The following is a 19,572-nucleotide window of genomic DNA, read 5'->3' as shown; positions in this document are numbered from 1 at the left end:
CTCTTTCTATCGTACTTTGTCATTTTCCCTCTCTCTCCTTCTCTCTCTTTCTCTCTCTCTCTTTCTCTTTCTCTCTCTCTCTTTCTCTCTCTCTCTTTCTGTCTCTCTCTCTGTCTCTCTCTCTCTCTCTCTCTCTTTCTCGCTTTCTGCTCTCTCTTTCCTTTTCTCTGTCTCTTTTTTTTCTTTCTCTCTCTCTTTCTCTCTCTCTCTCTCTCTCTCCCTCTCTGTCTCTCTCTATCGTACTTTGTCCCTCTCCTATCTCTCTCGCTTGCTTATCTTTCTCTCTCTCTCTCTCTCTCTCTCTCTCTCTTACTCGCTAAATACTATATCCATCTATCTGTCCTTTAAGATCCTGTATTCATTCAAAACCGATTAATATCCGGTGGATTAGAACCAGTTCTTATCCATACAAAAAAACATTGTCTAGCATCCTATTATATCCAGTTTTCTATTAATATAAAAATGTACAATCATAAGATTAAAACAAGTTTATTTAGCCTGTGCATTGGGCATCTTGGAGCTAAGATAACTGGTTTTAATCTCATAATTGTACATTTTTATATCCGCGGAAAGCTGTTTATAATACAATGCAAGAAATAACTATTATAAATACTTTATTTGATGTTTCCTCCTCTGCATCAAAGTTTGACAAGTGTCCACTATTTTCAACTTGGTCAGACATGCCATCAGGAATTGTTCTTTCCTTTACATAAATTACTATTTAAAGGAAGCCTGCAAGAAATACCATGCTTTAACTGCTGAAAGACTGCCACAGGTAGACCCAATACCTTAAATTTGAAGCCTTCAGCTTCTATAACAAAAAAGTTCTATGCATTTTAAAATGACATTTTATGTACAATGAAAATTTGAAAGAATTTTAATGCTAATGTTAGAAATTTTGAAATTAAACTACATGGTCTAGAAACAAAATTATAAGCTTATTTTTGTCAAAAATTTAGATTGCCAGTAACTAATTATATTTTTACAATAAAAATACCCATTTTTATAGTCAAAATCATTAAAAAAAATTAAGTTTAACTTGCATTGTACCGAATGTACTGTAGCCAATCAGAAGGCTGAATCAGCTAAGCAACCAATCACAGCTGAGCTTGTATTAGTTTACCCTTTTGTTTCCGCTATGATTTTCGTTTACAAATGCAATTTAAATCGAATATTTTTCATAGATTTTGACTATGAAATGTTGTGTTTTTATTATAAAAATGTAATCAGTTACATGCAATCTAAGTTTCTGACAAAGATAAGGTTATAATTTTGTGTCTAGGCGACGTAATTTAATATTGCTTTTTCTTTTATGAGCATTGGAAATCTTTCAAAATATTCATTGTACATAAAATGCTATTTTAAAATGCCTAGAACTTTTTTGTTATTGAAGCTGAAGGCTTTAAATTTTGGATATTGGGTCTACTTGTGGCAGTCTTTCAGCAGGTAAAGCGTGGTATTTCTTGCAGGCGTCCTTTAATTGAATACAATAGAAATTCTAATTTATTGTTTAAGTATATCAACTGTTAATTATAAAATGTACAGTAAAACTTAAATTTTGAATGATTATATTAACTTTACCTCATTAAGTTCTACCACAGAATTGATGAGATCTTCTAACAATTCATTGACTACATTGACAGCAGCCTCCTCATCTTGAGGAGGTTCTGCACTAGACATCTTATCAAACTATACTTCAACAGATGAAATCTAAATAAAATTTGTGATAATTTTTGTCAAGGATATGAAATATACTAAAACCTGCCCTTGACCTTCTCTTCTGATTTTTAAAACAGTTTAACTCTTACAGATCGGGGGAGGGGGGTCATATTGACCCCCCCCCCACTAGTTTTTTCAATTTCATTTTTTTTGTAGGTAAGATAGAGTTGTGACTTCATGACTTTTTAAGTTTAGTAATTATACGTCAGCAAGAGAAGGATATCTGGTCTGTGTCGGTCATGGCGTCCGGTCAAAGTCGGTTAGGTGGCACAAAATTTAGAAAAAAATCTAAATAAATCTTAATTTTACATTATGACTTTTGTGTACAAGGTAGAAACCTAAAAATTTTTTGGGGAATCCTAAGATATCAATGACCTTCTAAGAAAAGTGGTGTTATGACCGTCTGACCGCTCCCTTACCGACTTTATGACCGATTTTTGTCCGGCTTTTACTACAGACATATGTCATGAATATCCTGGCTTCTATTACAGCTAGAGACCTATAATTTTTTTTGGTAAATCCTTGAGCAACAAAAAACAGATAAAATATTAATTGGCGCTGCCAACTGCCATTTTACCGCCGTAACCGCCGAAAATGGCGGTTTCTGTTATTTGCGGTTTTTCGGCGATGATCAGAAAAAGTAATTTTTTTTGTTATGAAAAATAAAAGTTCGTCCTAAAATTTGGTCATCCAAGCTGTAAAATTGGCCGTTCTACAGCTGTTTTAATATTTAACTTTAACAGAAGCCGAGATAGAGGGGGGGGTCAATATGACCCTTCCCCCCTCGATCTATTAAGGTGGGAATTGGGGCCCGATCTGTAAGGGTTAACAATTCATGAGATCTTATCAAACATACAAATAAATATCATTTTATTTTATAAGAAATAATTTTAATTTAATAACTTGACAAATAAAAATAACAAATAGCCTAACATCTATCAATATATGTTAGGCTATTCATGAGATCCTTATGGACACAAAATATAATTATATTATCCATAAAACTTACATTACCTTTTTTTTATGTTTATTTCAAGACTGAAACTTACCAACTGCTGATTAAAAGCCCAATCAATATTGATAAGAAATACTTCCTATCAAAAATGGGTGTGAATATATAAATTTCTTAGTAATTTGATTTAATTAAACTTATTCAATTAATATACAAAGTAAAACGATGTCTGTCTTTTTGTAGCGAAGGATCTTGCTAACTGCTGAACCAGGTTCTCCTTTACAGGGTAGCTTCTCATAGGTCCCTGGAAGGTTTATAACTATTTTCTGGGGGGGTGGGACACCCCCAACCCCCCCCCCAAAAAAAAAAATTAAAAATTACCCCCCCCCAAAAAAAAAAAGAATTTATTTTTGGAACTAAAATTAAAATAGTGGGGTCGACAACCCCCCCCCCCCTTCAAAAAAAAAATTCTCCCCCACCCCAATTTATTTCTTCTTCAATTTTTCTTTTAAATCTAAAATAAGAAAAAATTGGTTTGATCAAACCTCTTAGGGCTAGTATATATGTATAGGGATAGGATAATTAAAGGAATAAGGTATAACTGACAAGAGAAATAAATCTAAAATTAATTTCATTGTTGGTATAAGATGGGACAATGATAATATAATTAGAGTCTGGCTAGGGATCTTAAGGGATAAGACAATGGACAAAAATTATGTATACCCTTCCCTTGCAAGAATGTTGAAATGAAGTAAGGCATGAGGAAGGCAACTAGCATAGGATAGAGAATTACATAACCTTTATACGTATACTAGCGGCTACACACCTAGAAGCCTCTAGGGGTACTTAATGTGGGTGAAGTGGTTATCTCCACCCATTTCAAAAAAAGTTTTAAAACGAAAAAGTAAATCTTTTTTTTTTTAGGGGGGGGGGGGGGGGTGGGGTAGGTCATCTTTTATTAGATTATTATTTTTATTTTATGAGACCTAGTAAATTAGGAGTGGATACAAAACCGCGACAATAACAAAAATATAACTATGTTGGAATTTTTGTAGGAATACATGGCCGCAGCGCTCGGCCTCCTGGCCTGCCTAGCCGCGGGCGCTCGGCCCCCTTGCCCATAACCTAACCTAACCTAAATATTGTAAAAAAAAATATTAAAAATTTTTAAAAAAATCTACCAACCACTTTTTGTAAAATCCACGAAATTCTAAACTAAAAATAAGTTAATGTACATTAAACATTCAAACATATAGGTTAGGTTAGGTTGGGTTATAGGCAAGGGGGCCAAGCTCCCGCGGATAGGCAGGCCAGGGGGCCGAGCTCTGCGGCCATGAACTTCTAGCATTAAGATTTCTTTTATTATAGATTTTTAGTATAATAGATTTTTTGTAATGACGGACATATCAAACTAGAGAGTAGCTTTACCATTAAAAATATTGTGGGGACCTATTTGGTTTTTTTAACAGTGAGGAGAAGGAATGGACAGGAAACTACACTGGTACCCAAAACTTTATTTTTCGTTGATTAAAAAAATTTGAGTACTTTTTGAATTTTCATTGGTTGCTTCAAACTTTTCAACCAAAAATTTCTATATAATAATTTCTAGTAATTTTGTTTATCTTCATTTGGGTTGAGAGTATGAATTTATCATGAATTGTCTTATCCCTAAAGTCCCTGTATATTACAGAATTAGTAGAGTAGTGCTGCCCGAGGGATCTTAAGGGATAAGACAATCCACAATAAATTTAATGATAAACAAAATTATCACTTCTGGACACTGCTAATAAAACGAAGTGCCTTAAGTGTTTTGGGCCCCAAAGTATTTTGAAGGCCAATTTCTCCTCCCTCCCTTAATGAAAAAACTTTAACAATTTCTCGTATTCATTCGAATCCAGTGGATAGGAACCAGTTCACATCCATAATAAAAAACTATGTCTAGCATCGTAATATATCCAGCTTTCTACAAATATAAAATATACAAGATTAAAACCAGTTTTTTTAGCCTGCGCCTCCGGCACCTTGGAGGCACTGGTTTTAATCTTATAATTGTACATTCTATATCCGCGGAAAGCTGTTTATAGTACGATGCAAGAAATAACTATTATTATTTCTAATTGATAAGAATTTTACTTCCTTCAATAATCAAATTTATTATACACAAATAATCATAATTAAAATAAAAAAGTATCTTTATAAATTCTGGATAATAAATATATTAAGTCTAGATGGACATTCCCTTAGTTGTACCAATAGAACCATAGTATTTAACCCCAATCTGCCAACATTTAACATATGAATCATACCTAGTAGTATCAGGAATCTTTATCCAAGTATGGATTTGAAACCAATTAATATCCGCTGGATAAGAACCAGTTCTAAGCCATACCATAAAATCGCATATCATATTGCTTTGTAAACAATTTTCTACGAATAATAAAAAAAATCAAGGATGATAACTCAAGTAGCAAAGCACCAAAAGATAATTGACAAGCTAATAAATAAATCAAATGTTAAATGGTCATAAAAAAAGGACAAAAATATATCAGAATTATAAAAAAAATCACAAAACCTTAATAAAAAATATTTGTATGTCATTTGTTGCGTAACAAAACAATATATTTAGAAATTAATAAATAATAACAAGGATGACAACATCAATAAAAGCATGGCTCTGAAACGGTATGACAGGCAAACTTTACCTCTCGTAGATTGTCAAAACTGAATAAACAAAATATAAACACACAAAATAATACGTAAATTTGTTGCAATACATCTTAACTAGAAAATAATGTTTAAGGACATACTGATATTTTTAGGACTCAATTAAAGTGATGCTTCGCTTATAATATTGTACCTTATTGTAATAGGAGTCAGTATCTAAAAATCAGATAAATCGGATGATTATATAACAAAAAAAGTTAAAAAGCAATTTGTTTAAAATATACATTCTGGTACGATTGTAGAGTTGCCATGCTTTCATAATTAAACCTAATTACAACAACAGTACTACAGTACGGACATACCCTAAATATAGAAAAGCTTTGCTTTTAAAAATCGGCTAAAAACCACCTAAAGCAGTCGGACTGCTATACTCAAATTGACCTTGCTACTTAAAGAGTGTCTAGCTTTGATAGCAGCTGAGTAAATCTATTTTCCCTCATAGCGTTACGGACAGACTGACAGATGATTAATTAAATGAACACCAGTTTTGTTGCCCTGGGCCTTCAACCCCTCTGGTCTACCAACCTTGAATTATAATCTTTTGATTTTTCATTTTACTCTCTCTGGGAAGCTGTCTATAATACAATGCATAAATTCAAACTATTCAAAGTTTATGAAAAAGTTAGGACAAATGTGTTTCCCAGATTAACAAGCATGGCTTACAAAATATACCTACAAACATATGCACAATACATACATGATTTTAGAGTATTCACATTTCTAAACAAGGTGGTATAAGTGAGTTATACAGTAGATTCTCTATAGTAATGCATAATGTTGATATCAAAAAATTACTAAAAGCAAAGCTTTTCTATAATTAGGGTTGGTCCGTACGTCCATCCGAAATATATAGCTTTTATTCGTTAATTTAGAATTGTCCTATCGATTTCAAACTTTGCATGATTATTCCTTTAGTAGTTAGGTACGATTTAGAAAGCATAGCAACTTTATAATCATTACCAGAATGTTCGTACGTCCATTTTAAACATGTTGATTTTTTCTACTTTTTTAACACAAATTTTTTGTGATCTAATTATCCGTTTGATCTGATTTTTGGTATATTGATTCATGGGACAACAAAGAACAACATTTTAAGCAAAGTAAGTCTATAATCAAGTCCTAAAAATGTATGTATGTCCATAAACATTATCCTGTATCAAGCAGTTTTTCAACAAATTTACTTACAATTTCTTATACTTTTATATTCTGGTTATTCAGTTCTGACACTATACAAGTCTACAGTTTCAGTGCTTCGCTTTTATGGATGTTGTCATCCTTGTTTTATTACACATTGCCAGGGAGGGAGGGGACATTGGGCTCATTATATTCCACTAGTTCCCAAAGTTTATAATAGCATTACTTTTTTGTTGGCTTAACAACTTGATTTTTTATTGCTTTGTCTATTAAGTTGAGTGCCCAAACATTTCAACCACTAATTGTAATCTACAAAGTAGGCAATTTTGTGCATCTTCATTGGATATGTACATCAATTTATCGGCCGTTATCTTATCCCTTTAGATCTCTAGGTTTCCTTGTCAGGTAAGAGCACAAAGTAGGATGGCCTTCCAGCACCTTTTCATTCCACCTTCATTCTTCATTCATGTACACCTTCAATTATAATAGTCTTTTCTCGCAGCATATCATAAACAACTTTCGGCGGATATAAAATTTTTATGTTTAAAACCATTTTTTAGCTCCAAGATGCCGAAGGCACGGGCTTAAAATTGGTTTTAATCTTATGATTGTATATTTTTATATTCATAGAAAACTGGATATATTACGATGCTAGACATAACCATTTACTACGGCTAAGAACCGGTTTTGTGCAAGTCCCTTGTTGCATAATGAATTTCCGGCTATTAGTGAATGAAAGTCAATTTTCACTTCCTTCACCCTTTTATTCAACAACCTTTGTTTTTAGGTGTTTTTTTTTTACTTTAACGGCTGTAATTTTCTTATTTTTGAAGCTAAAAAAACAATTTTTCCAGAAAATGTTTATATTTATATAAATTTTGTGTTAGAAATCTCAAAACATTAATTTTGGCGGCCGAAGCTATACTTGGCAGCTACCAGCCGCAACTGTCTCTGTGGAAAAGCGGTGACAGATTTTCATTAAATATGTCATGTAGATATGTTTGAAAAGTTTTAAAGTTTAAAAAGTCTCTAAGTCAAAAATTTAAAAATTCTAGCAAGCAATATTTAATTATCATATGCACTTATTTTACTTTCTTTCATGTTTCGTATTTCGGTTTTCTATCGTTATTGCCAATTTTAAAAGTCACAAAAAGTGGTAAAAATTATTTACTGATTATTAATTATGAACAACTTTTTAGTATGTCTTGAGGTTGGTGGGAGCATTTAATTCCTTCCTCTTATTTGCTAGTTTATGAACTTCGGGTACTTTAAATCTAGGTTGGTTATCTGGCAGTGTCCAAACTTTATACCAATAAAAAAAGGGGTAATTATGTTTATTAGTTTTGGGGGCTTTTGTACATTTATTATCATTTCCTTGAGATTTTTAAAAATATTTATGATAAAAAAGGGGGTAGCATCAACCCTCACCCCTCATTTAAAAAAAGGCAATAAAAAAAGATAGACAGACAAACCTCCTACTATTCTTATGTAAATATTTTAGTTTGATAAAGGTTGCGTGATTTTTCATTAAAAATTATTTCAAATTCAATTTTTAGAAATTCTTTTTTAGACATACCATTCCAATATAAATATAAGTAGTATCCAAGCTACCCCAAGAAAGATTTAATAGTGTATTCTATAGAATAAACTGCATTCCAACTATATTTTTTCTTGGAAAAAGCTGTAAAAGAAGGTGTATCAACTTTTTTTTTATAGCTAGCCGGTTCTTTTAGTAAGTAGTAGATGTAAAATTTTTCATAGAATTCAGATATGCAATCGGTTTTTTTGTAGACCTCTTATTTTTTAAGTAATTTAAGTTTTTTAAAAAAATAATTAAGTCGGTTTTAAGGTACTAAAACGCAACAAAATAAAAGAAGAAAATGGCCAGTAAGAACAAAAATAGTAAGATCTTTAATTTGACACCTTACTTTTAAAATTCTGTTGAGTAATTATTGAAAAAATCTATTTTTTTAACCTCGGTTTAATAAAAACTTTAGACCTAAATATTTTCTCAAACAGACATAAAAAACATGGGTTCATATATACCTTTAGAATCAGAAAAATATTACGAATCCATTGTAAGCAAAATTGAAAAAAAGTAAAAAAATAAAAAAATATAAAAATGGCCAATTGTATTTTTTGTTCTGGCAACACTATCGTCTTCCCTTTTTTACCCCCTCTTTACCCCCTCTATACCCCCTTCCCATTTTTATACTCAATTGAAGAGTTAAGACGTTGCCTGTACAATATAATATGATATTTTCATATAATTCCTTTTATTGTAGTTTATATTGTAAACTTTTTTTTTCAATTTTGCTTACAATGGATTCGTAATATTTTTCTGATTCTAAAGGTATATATGAACCCATATTTTTTTACTTGTGAAATGATAAAATTGAGTTCAAAGTTTTTATTCTTGTGGGTTTAAAATAATCGATTTTTTCAATAATTACCTGACAGAATTGAAAAAGTAAGGTGTCAAATTAAAGATCTTACTATTTTTGTTCATAATGGCCATTTTCTTTCTTTTTTTTGTTGCATTTTAGTACCTTAAAATCGACTTAATTTTTTTTTTTTAAACTTAAATTACTTAAAAAAAAAGAGGTCTACAAAAAAACCGATTGCATATCTGAATTCTATGAAAAATTTTACATCTACTACTTACTAAAAGGACCGGCTAGCTATAAAAAAAAAAGTTGATACAACTTCTTTGCGAAACTTTTCTATAATTCTGTCTGGATAGCTTTATTTGTTAATTTAGGCATGTTAAAATTGTCAAATTGATTTTAAACTTTATGTGGTGATTCCTGTAGTTGTTAGGTATGCTTTAGAAAACGTAACAACTATGTAATCGTTACCAGAATGTCCGTACGTCCAGTTTTTAAACAATTTTATGTTCGTTTGTCCTAGTCTATTCCAGTATGAGAATCTAGATTGCTATTATAATTTTACTGAATTCTTCGATATATTCTGAAATATCTTTTACTTTTAATGCTATAATAGTTAATTAAAATGTATGTATATAAAAAAAAACATTAAATATTATTGCAAATTTAAAAGAACATATTTTATAGCTCCCTACCCCCGCATAGGTTAGGCATAAGAAAGTACCAAATGTGGTTCTGTGTCTCACGCATGCGAGGGGACCTAACCTTGCTAGGCCAATTCTGGTGGTGCTAAATCCCTATAGGGCTAACCAGTTCCTAATATAACCTAACCTAAACTATCCTAAATAATTAACAAATAAACGAAACACTAACCCCTCTTATTTCAAATTTTTTATAAAAATAAAATTCAAAGATTTTTACAAAAAGTTTTTGAAAATTTTTTCCAAAATTATTGAATTATTAATTTGAAACAAAAATATCTTTATAGAAAAGTAACGGAATGTCTGTTTGTACTGAAGGATCCTGCTAACCACTGGACTGATATGGAACTCTTTTACAATGCAGAAAAAAGCAAAAGAAATTAATTTGAAAAAAAAAATCACAAACACAGATTTTTAATTGGACGTCATTTATATACTTATGTTATCAAAAATATTTATATTATGTTCACTTATTTTCTTGTTCTAACAATTTAAATTCATCTGAATGAAAATTAGTTATATGTACAAAAAAGATTTACTTTTAATGAAATTTAGTAAATTAAATAGCCTAACTATAGGAACTTTATTGTGATCTTGATAAAACAACTCCTTTCTACCAAAAATGCCTGTCAAAACCTCGGAAACGGCAAAAACTTCAAAAATTCCGCATTTTCCGGCAAAAATTACAAAAGAATGAAAATTTGTAAAATTAGGCACATATTATTGTTATTAGTCAAAACCTTTTTTCTACCATCCAATTCCAGTGATACATGGATTTTTCTTAGCGGATTTTTAAAAAATCTATAACGGTACAGGGAAATTTGAAATTCTTTTAAGTAAATACTATTTACTTGGATTCTTTTAGGAATAGAATCATCTAAAATTCTATAATTTTTGGAAAACTTTTTCATAAGATATGATAAAAAACCCTTGAAGATAAAAAAAGTAATAGAACCTGCTCATGATCTACGTAAAGCATCTAAATACTGAAAAACATATAAGATAAGGTCATTAGCAATATCTTAATGGGCAGACAAAAAACATTAATTACCCTGGTGGGTTCAAGATTAGAATAGAAGGGTTGAATAACTATTATATGACCTCACCCCATGGACCCTGTACAGACATTCAATTGGGTCAATGAATATCAACCAATAGCGTCATAAACCTTAACATTAACAAAGCTACTAGCAGACAAACAGTGTCCCCAAGACAAGGGTTAGATAGTTGCCTTGGTTATCTATAATACAAAGTAGCTTGATGTCTGTCTGTCCGTCCGTCCGTCTGAAGCTTAAGATCTCAGTAACCACTGAACCGATCGGATTCTACTCTTCAGGGTATATACCTATTGGTCCTGCGGTGGTTTTAAGCTATTTTCTTGGGGGGTGGGACACCCCCTTTCCCTTCCCCCCCCCCAAAAAAAAAATCCTCCCCCCATTTTTTTTTTTTTTTTACGAATTTTGCAAATTCGTTATTCAATCGTTTTTTTCTTTTTTTTTACGAATTTTGCGAATTCGTTATTTAATCGAGAAAATGTTTTCCTACTGGGTAGGTGCAAAAATTTGCGATCCGATCTGCTGGGTAAGTAATAGAAGATGTAATTATACCTCTTGGGGCAAAGCCCCTAGAGGCTAGGGGCGAAGCCGCTAGTACATATATGTAGTACATCTTTACTTATTACATTTTTTATACACAGAATATATACAACATCCAAAAAAGCAAAGTTCTAAATTCAAAATAAAGGACAAACACACCATAACTCTTGTAGAGTGTCAGAACTTGATAAACAGAAAATTTTGTAATTTATAAGTTAAAACAAAATCGTATATGATTTGTTTTTTTAGAAAAATTTCGTAAACACAGGATAATTTGAAAGGAAATAATCTAATTTTATAGAATATGATTATAAAGATGCTTTGTGTTTATTATTGTACCTTGTTGTCCTAGGAATCATTTTGTCTATAAATCGTGCCAAACTGTTATAGGAATCATCATGCAAAGTTTGAAATCAATAGGACAATTTTAACATATCTAAATAATGAAATAACCTATCCAATACAGACGGATGGACCAACACAAATATTATAAAAGCTTTGTTTTTTAAAAACATTTGAGCCGTAAAATGCTTTAGCCTATAAACAGGTTTTTAAACTGTTACATGAATCATCATGTTTGATTTAGAATTGATAGAACTATTCTAACAAGTTAAACTTATTTATTACTGGCGTAGGATAAATCTTTTTGTAAGACAATGTATACAAAAGTTGTATAGATAAAATTATTGTAAAACCTAATCCAAATTTCAAGGATTTTGAGGTATTTTATTTTGGGTAAAAACTTTTTTTTGTAGGAGGAAAAACATTTGAATTTCTTCACCCCCCCCCCCCCAAAAAAAAAATCCATAAAAGTTGAAACAAATTTTCTACAACTTTGGGTACCAATATAAATTAAAGTCCAATGTCTCCTCCCTCCCTGAAAAATCAAAAATATTTCTAAATTGATAAGAAATCTATTTCCTTTCATAATTCAAATAAAGTTACAGAAAATGTTAGCGTCATAACTAAAGACATTAAAAGTTGTACCTACTGCTATTATGAAAGAGTAGAGGGAGTGACGAAGACCAAAATACATAACTTTAGTGTTACTTTTGTTCCTGTGACGTCATATAATGAGGAAGATGAGAGGAGAAGTGGGAAAGAAAACCCCTAAAAAAGAGATGGAGAATATGACGTCAAAAGAGGTGCAAATGTTTTGTATTTTGGTCTTCGTCGAGGGAATACATTCATTCAAACTCATATTCATGAACAGTTAGGAAGATTTATGCTATATATTTTCTAAAACAAAAACCACTAAATTACATTTTTTATGACATTTTGATTCAAACTTAAAGTTACATCGGTAGTAGCATAACAAAGTGTCTCAAAAATCAGCCATGTGACGTCATAAAAATGAGTGATTATCCATCTCTTTTTTAGGTGTTTTCTTTTAAAACATTTAAAACAAGCTGATTTCAAACATTTTTAATAAGATTTTCTGTATTATATATAATTATTAAAAAAGTTATGAATTTCTTAGTAAAATCGAGAAACGTAAAAACAATTTCGATTTTTTTTATTTCTCTTGGGAGGATGGTGATACCCTTCCCCAAATAGGTATAAACCTTCCCAGGACCTATGAGAAGCTACCCTGTTAAGGAGAACCCAATCGGTTCAGCTAGATCCTTCGGTACAAACACACAGACACACAAACATCCTGTTACTTTATTAAGGATACACATACTATAGAAATTAAATTTAACAGGGATGTCAACATCCATAAAAGCGAAGCTCTTAATCGAACACTAACTTTTGTAGAGTGTTAAACCTTAATAATCAGTATAATAATTTAAGTGTCTTAACAAAATTGTACATAAATTTGTTGCAAAATTGTGAAAATACAGAGTACAGTCTACAGCATACTTTCATTTTTAGGATTTGATTATAGAGATGCCTTGCTTGTACCAAGATGTTCAAGGAATCATTATTCCATAAATCAGATGAGTAGGATAATTTTTTTATACAAAAATTTAAAACTCCTTTTTTTAAATTGATGTAGGAACTTTCTGGCAAAGTAACTTTTAGGTCAGCAGAAGAATTAAATTTAAATAATTAGAAGTGTATTTTGAGTAACAGGTCTAGTAATCATCATACAAAGTTTGAAATTGATAAGACAATTCTAACAAAAAGATCCAACTGTTACGGACGGACCCTAAGTATAGAAAAGTATTTTAAAAATATCTTATTAACCCTTACAGATCGGGGGAGGGGGGTCATATTGACCCCCCCCCCACTCTATTTTTTCAATGTCATTTTTTTTGTAGGTAAGATAGAGAGTTGTGACTTCATGACTTTTTAAGTTTAGTAATTATACGTCGGCAAGAGTTGATTTTATTAGGATATCTGGTCTTTGTCGGTTGTGGTGTCCGGTCAAAGTTGGTTGGGTAGCACCAAAATTTAAAAAAATTCTAAATAAATCTTAATTTCTACATTGTATAAGGTAGAAACCTAAAAATTTTTTGGTCAATACTGAGATATCAATGACCTTATGTGAAAAGAGGTGTTATGACCGTTTGACCGCCGCACCCTGACTGACTTTATGACCGATTTTTGTCCGGCTCTTACTACAGACACATATCATGAATATCGTGGCTTCTATTACAGCTAGAGACCTATAAATTTTTTTGGTAAATCCTCGAGCAACAATAAACAGATAAAATATTAATTGGCGCCGCCAACCACCGTTTTACTGCCGTAACCGCCGAAGATGGCGGTTTCCGTTATTTGCCGTTTTTCGGCGATGATCAGAAAAAGTTCGTCCTAAAATTTGGTTATCCTAGCTGCAAAATTGGCCGCTCTACAGCCGTTTTAAAATTTAGCGGCTGGCCGCTAAAAAGCGGCTAAGGAGCGGCCTGACCGCTATGACTAGAAAAAGTAATTTTCTCTAAATATACACATGAACCACCAGAAAAAAATTTTACGTCTTTATCTGTAACAGAAGCCGAGATAGAGGGGGGGTCAATATCACCCCCCCCCCCCCCCCCGATCTATTAAGGTGGGAATTGGGGCCCGATCTGTAGGGGTTAAAAAGTCAAACATTGTCTATGAAATTTATTTCATAAAACAAGATAATTTTTCACGAAACTTATGCCTTTTTAAGAGCGAGGCTTTTCTATAATTAGGGTCGGTCCGTCCGTCTGTTACAGTTAGCTCTTTTCTTTAATTCAAACAGGTTAGAGTTGTCCTATTGATTTCAAACTTTGCATGCTGATTCCTTTAACAGTTAGGTACGACTTAGAAAGCGCAGCAACTCTATAATTGTTACCAGAAAATACCATTTAAAACAAGCTAATTTTTTACTTTTTTGACAAAATTTTTTTCAATATTTAAATCATCCTATTCAACTGAGTTTTTGAATACTGATTCCTATTACAACAAGGTATAGTGTTATAAGCGAAGTATCTCTATAATCAAGTCCTAAAAACGTAGGTATGTCCTTAAACAGTAACATGTATTTGATCAGTTTTGCATCAAATTTACTTATAATTTTGTATAGACATATGCATTAATATTCAGTATATTCAGTTCTGCTACTCTACAAGTGTTAATGTTTATTTGTCCTTCCATTTCAGAGCTTCAGATGTTGTCATCCTTGTTAAAATCCAATCTGCATAGAACAACTGAAAATTTTCTGATAGTTTAATCGAAAATATTTTATCTCAACAAAAAATTATTTTAAGTTTAAAAGTCTGTACGGTTCATCAAGTGGTTCCAAAGACCCCCCCCCCCCCCCACTCCCTCAGAAGGACATACAAACCGACATTTCGAACTTAAAGAGTAATTTAATTACTATATCATGGCAAGATGTTTCAGCCGCCGAAAAAAATCAGTTTTAAAACGTTGTTGCGGCTTAAAAACAGTCTGACCGCTACGGAGTTTTATACTTAATTATAACAATATTACCAAAAAGCTTTAATCATATATATTTTGTAGAAGCCACAAAAATCAGTTCTAAAAATTTGGCCAAAAAGCTGCTTAAAAGCAGTCTGACCGCTATGGACGTTTTATACTTAATTATGCTCCATAATAAAAGCAATATTGACAAGAACTTTCAACCGTCTATCTTTTATAGGAGTCGAAAAAATCAGTTAAAAAGTAAAAGCGCCTAAAAATCTGCTTAAAAGCAGTCTGACTGCTATGATTGTTTATGCTTAATTATGCTCCATAATATGGGAAATATTGACAAGAAGTTTCAGCTATCTATCTTTTATGGGAGCCAAGTAAAACGGACATATGGACAATTCAAAATATAGAGTAATTTTGCTACTAAAAAAAACTAATACAATTATTATTATTATTATTATTTACTTAGTATAAAAAAGGATTTCCTACACAAAACATTCTTAGAATGACAATTTCAATAATTCATTGGGTACAGGTCCCTTTCCTGGCAACGCCTCTTCAGGGGCGATTTGTTGTATTTTCACAGTAGCTTTTGATAGGTTAGGTAATTGCCCTGCAGGGTTAGGCAATTGGCCCCGCAGTGGCTAGAATAAGGGGAAAAGCTACTTTTAAAAATACGACGAAACGCCCCTCAAGAGGCGTTGCCACGAAAGGGACTATACCCCAATAACTAATAATTTGGATCCAGTTGGAATTTATCTATTTTTCCAGTATGGCTTCGAATCCGCTGGATTAGAACCGGTTCGGTCAGCCATACTGAAAAATCATGTATATAGCATCGTATTACTACTGACAATTTTCCACGAATATTAAAATAAAATCTATAAAATTAACACCAGTTTTATTAGCCTTCGGTCCCTCATAGCAAACAAAACTAATTATAATCTTTCATTTTAATATCCGCGGCAAGCTGACTATAAAACGATGCGTTAAATAACTATTTTTAAAAACTTTAAAAGCTGCTTACGGTCAAACGGCAGTTTTTATAGATAAATTTAACACATTATTAGAGTTAGATTAATATCAGGGAAGGGGATATTATGTTTATTATCATTGGGGATCAATATCAATATCCATTGTCTTATCCCTTTAAAGACCTATTATTAACACCCCCCAATTATAATAAACAATATATCAACCCACTATGCAGATTAATATTATTGGTAGAAAAGTTAAGACATATTTATTTTTATAAACTAGTTAAGTGCCGCTAGCCGTTTTGCCGTAAGCAACCTTTAAAGCTGCCTTCATAGAACTATCCAATTTTTTTCAATAGTTTTAATAATTGTTTAATACTACTAATTTCATATAATTAATACATTAGTACATAATAGTATATTTGGCAGGGCTAGACAGCCGCCCATAAAACCGCCGACAAACCGCCAAATTATCTATACAAATTGCGGCGGTTTTTTTGGGGGGCGTCTACCAAGTCCTGAATTTTGGTTTGTTAGTAGAATTAATTTGGTATAAAAGAGGGGTAAAAGCTCATTTTTTAACGAATAAAAATTAGAGTTGGGCCGGATATCCGGCCAATTTTAGTTTCCAGATATCCGGCATATTTATAATGCCGGATATCAGGATATTTGGTCATTTTCAATATCCAGCCGGATTTCCGGCATTTAAAATCAGCCGGATATCCGGTATCCGGCCAAAAAAGTATCCGGTCCAACCCTAATAAAAATACAAATAATCAAGTAGGTAATAGGTAATTGGTGGGGGAGGGATGTGCAATTTATGCAAAGAAATGCACCAAAAACCGCCGTTTTTTACTATTATCCCCAATAAATGGCGGTTTTTGGTATATTTTCTTCCAAAAAGTTACAAATCTTTCACCCCCCCCCCCTTTCTTCTAAATAAACATGGCAATACTTTTATAGAGACAATTGACTGCGGATACGAAAATTAAATATTAAATAGGTATTTGTTATATTGGTATTTTAGATTTTGCTTTGTTTCTATAATTTATGCATGTTACGTCCAAGGGGGGGGGGGTAAAGGGGTGTTAACCCCCCTCATCAACCCTTCATTTTACCCCCTTAAAGTTTTATAAAATACATTAGATTACCCCCCCTATCAAACCTTTGAAACCCTCAAACATTTGAAACCCATCATTTTACTTCCCTCAACATAAAAAGCTTGGACGTCCTTCATTCATACTATACATGAATTTTCATCCCGATTTTTAAACAGTTTGTAAGCCGTGGCTGATTTTTTTAAGAAAAAAATCTTCCAATTTGCAAAGAAAAATCTATGAACTGAAAAACATTGAAAAGATAAGGAAATATTTACAATCAGTGCTCGGCAGCTGCGCATAAGCCTCAAATTTAAATCCGCTTGCGTGCAAGCAAAAAAAAATTCTGAAAAGATGGATTGTCTGTTCAGAAAAAGGTTTAGACATCCAGCTGAATTTTAAGGTTATAATATGATGATTTTACTGAGGCTTAAACGTGGCTGACAAAAATAATAAATCTTTATTTTCGTATTTAAAGTCAATTATCAAAACCAAACAAAAAAATATATTTTCATATATGAAATATTTCTAAAAAGTTAAATACCTAATAATATTAAAGTACAAAAAAAAGTAATCTTAGGATTAAACTTTTTTTAAAATGAAATTGCTGAATATAAAAATAAAATCCTTACAGTTTTTTTTTATATATAATATTTTACAAAATATAACTAAAAGCATAAAATTAAAATTAATATTTTTATACAATAAACTTTGGTTGTTAGTAGACTTAGTTAATATTCTATTAAGTTTTTAGGTCACGTGCAGTTCATGGTAAAATATTCCTGGTTACGAATATCTCCAAAAGTCTGTCAATTTTAAAATCTTCTAACGGCTAAACGGTGGAAAGTATAGATTTTACTCGGACAGAATTATAACCGACAAGAAAAAGCCTAACACAGTTAATTCGCAGTGTACATAAATGCGCGAAAAAGACTTATTTTACTAGTTTTTCTTCAGTGAAGCTTTCCCTGTGCATCATTGGATCTTTGCTATTTCAGATTATTTGTTGGCCGCCTTCTAATGCCGCTTAACATGGTGTGCGGGCATGACATGTGTACGTTCAGCCGTTTGGCAGCTAGCAGCCTTAAAATTCATAGATATTCGTTACCAGAAATATTTTACCGTGAACTGCAGTAGCTCCAAGTTTTTTTTAATCATAGCGGCCATTGGGTAAAATGTATTACCCCAAACCACATGTTTATAATAAATATATATTATCAGAATGTAAAAATTATTATTCTTTAAGACTTCTATGTTATTCATTTTAAAAAAAATTCGCATTTTTCTTTTACATTACATGATTCTAATATCTTAAGAAAACTATCTATTTGCTATTTGTTAATTAAAAAGGGGAGGGGGGGGGTATTACAATAGCTTTAAAAACTTATTGCCCCCCAATTCTTAATGTTTTAAACACCCCTACAAAATACTAAGCAAAGGGGGAGGGGGCGGATAACACCCCCCCCCCCACAATAATTTTTTAAGCACATATACATATATATATTTGGTTAGGTATATAAAATTAAAATGTATAAAAATATGGTAAAGTGGTTGGTTAATTATAAATTAATAATAATATATAAATTAGAAAAAATATAGGTTTAGTAAAAATGTTAGGTAATAACTTAAAAATTCATAAAATTAAAAATTATAAAACTTTTTCATCATTATTTTGTTATACCTAAAAATAATCTTATTATTTTACTAGTATGAATTGAATAAATGTGTAAAAATTAGCTCCTCTTGCATAAAAACAGGTCTTTACAGCTGCCAAACAGCCACAAGCCAGCCGCCAAATTAAAGTCGCTTTGCTGATTAAATATTTTTCCTGAGAGGGATGGGGTGCGCTTGCAGAGAAATAGAGGGAGAGAGAGAGAAAGAGAGAGAGAGAGATAGAGAGACGGAGAACTAAGGAGAGAGAGAGAAAGAAAGAAAGAGAGATAGATAGATAGATAGATAGATAGATAGATAGAGAGAGAGAGAGTGAGAGAGCGCAAAAGAGATAGCGAGGGAGAGAAAGAAAGGGTTCTTAATATTGATAGCGTCCATAACGAGAGGAAGAAAGAGAGAAAGAGAGAGAGAAAGAGAGTGAAAGAGAGTGAAAGAGAGTGAAGAGGGGGAGAAAGAGAGAGATGAGAGAGAGAGAGAGAAAGAGAGAGAGAGAAAAAAAAAGAGAGATGGAGAAAAAGTGAGGGAGAGAGAAAAGCAAAAGGTTCTAACTATTGATAGCGACTATTTGATAGCTGACGAGCCCCACAAACAAGAATTTAAAAAGGTACATAATAATTATCATTGATGATTTTGGAATTTCAAAAATAAATGCAATACTGTAGAATTTTGAAATGTACAACATTGTAAAAGAAAAGTGGAGTAACTAGGGATCTAAAGGGATAAGACAATGGCCGATAAATTGAAGTACATTCCCAATGATGATATACAAAAT

At 31.9% G+C, this 19,572-nt stretch overlaps 2 long non-coding RNA genes across 3 annotated transcripts; both read right to left on the bottom strand.

The window, feature by feature from the left end:
* Positions 1 to 577: 577 nt before the first annotated feature.
* Positions 578 to 1,712, bottom strand: LOC145307056 (uncharacterized). Its single transcript, XR_013875266.1, has 2 exons — positions 1,582 to 1,712; positions 578 to 703 (listed from the first exon to the last, which is right to left on the bottom strand). It is a non-coding gene; the product is annotated as an uncharacterized LOC145307056 (long non-coding RNA).
* Positions 1,713 to 15,492: 13,780 nt separating this feature from the next.
* On the bottom strand, positions 15,493 to 17,637 carry LOC145307143 (uncharacterized). Of its 2 annotated transcripts, none has more exons than XR_013875313.1 (2): positions 15,778 to 17,637; positions 15,493 to 15,611 (listed from the first exon to the last, which is right to left on the bottom strand). It is a non-coding gene; the product is annotated as an uncharacterized LOC145307143 (long non-coding RNA). The 2 variants fall into 2 exon arrangements; XR_013875312.1 differs by having other exon boundaries at positions 15,493 to 15,594.
* Between the last annotated feature and the right edge of the window lie 1,935 nt (positions 17,638 to 19,572).

This window comes from Acartia tonsa, chromosome 15 (genome assembly GCF_053477335.1).
Source record: "Acartia tonsa isolate MP-2025a chromosome 15, ASM5347733v1, whole genome shotgun sequence".
Classification (NCBI taxonomy): Eukaryota; Metazoa; Arthropoda; class Copepoda; order Calanoida; family Acartiidae; genus Acartia; species Acartia tonsa.
The sequence above is the reverse complement of the archived record's forward strand: the minus strand, read 5'-3'. Positions and strand labels throughout refer to the sequence as shown.